Below are 1,168 nucleotides of genomic sequence, written 5' to 3'. Positions count from 1 at the left end.
TGCCGTGCCCTCCTCCAGGGTATGGTTCTGATCCTGGGATCGAACCTGGGTCTCCCACATTGCAGGCAGGTTCCTTACCATCTGAGCCACCAGGGAAGCCCCACTGAAGAGTTAAGTGATCCAATAAAGGAAATACTCTTCTGATGCTGGGTTCACCAGGCCCAGCTACTGTCAGGATGAGGCTGGAAGGTGTGAGCTAGGTCTTAGGTGGCTGTCTTGGGATTTCCCAAGACAGCAGATGTAGTCGTTCTTCAGAGCCACTGAAGTGAAGAAGTGAAGTCACTCAGTCGTGTCCAACTCTTTGCGACCCCGTGGACTGTAGCCTACCAGGCTTCTCAGTCCATGGGATTTTCCAGGCAAGAGTACTGCAGTGGGTTGCCATTTCTTTCTCCAGGGGATCTTCCCAACCCAGGGATCGAACCCGGGTCTCCTGCATTGGAAGCAGTTGCTCTACCCACTGAGCCACCAGGGAAGCCCTTGTCTCTTTCAGAGGCCTTTCCTCACAATCCTTGTTGCCTTCCTGCCCCTACAAACACTTGGCCTTGGAATGTTGGTGGGGGAAGGACTAGGATTGGGAGGGGTCCTTAACCTGGGGGTGAGGTTAAATGCCACAAAACTAAGAGAGATCTGAAAACATAGGGCTACCTGTTGACCAGGAAGGTAGAAGTTCAGTTCTTTTCACTTCTGGTAACAACAACCTGACAAAAATATACAGGATTTCTTTTCTTAAAATTTCTTATAACCCAAAAGACATTGATTAGGTAGGTCAAAGAATAACTCCAGAAAGCTTCCTACAGCATTCCCAGCTGAATCTGATCCAAATGGAGGCAAGGACCGCACCATGAAAAGCACCAACCTACAGGAGTCTATGGTAGACTTCTTACTGACACTGTCTATGGAAATGGACAGAAAAGGACACTGTCTATAGTAACCCCCTTTTGCCTTCTTTTTTATAACACTCATTTTTCCAAGAAGAGAGGAAAAGACAGCTTAGATTCTTAAAGCCCATGAACCTGACTTCGTTGTTGCTTTTAGTCTCTGAGGCTGCGACAATATGCTCCAGGCCTTAGGTACTTCAACTCTAAAGCAATACCAGCTGTCTTTGGTGGCGTAAGGGCATCAGTCCAGGAGGTGCAAGAACTTTGCCCTCTGTCTCCATTAGAGAAGC

At 48.1% G+C, this 1,168-nt stretch overlaps 1 non-coding gene across 1 annotated transcript; it reads right to left on the bottom strand.

Moving 5' to 3' along the window:
• Nucleotides 1-400: 400 nt before the first annotated feature.
• TRNAW-CCA (transfer RNA tryptophan (anticodon CCA)) lies at nt 401-472 on the bottom strand. The gene has a single exon. It is a non-coding gene; the product is annotated as a tRNA-Trp (tRNA).
• Nucleotides 473-1,168: the final 696 nt, after the last annotated feature.

Source organism: Capricornis sumatraensis, chromosome 7, assembly GCF_032405125.1.
Source record: "Capricornis sumatraensis isolate serow.1 chromosome 7, serow.2, whole genome shotgun sequence".
Lineage (NCBI taxonomy): Eukaryota > Metazoa > Chordata > Mammalia > Artiodactyla > Bovidae > Capricornis > Capricornis sumatraensis.
The sequence above is the reverse complement of the archived record's forward strand: the minus strand, read 5'-3'. Positions and strand labels throughout refer to the sequence as shown.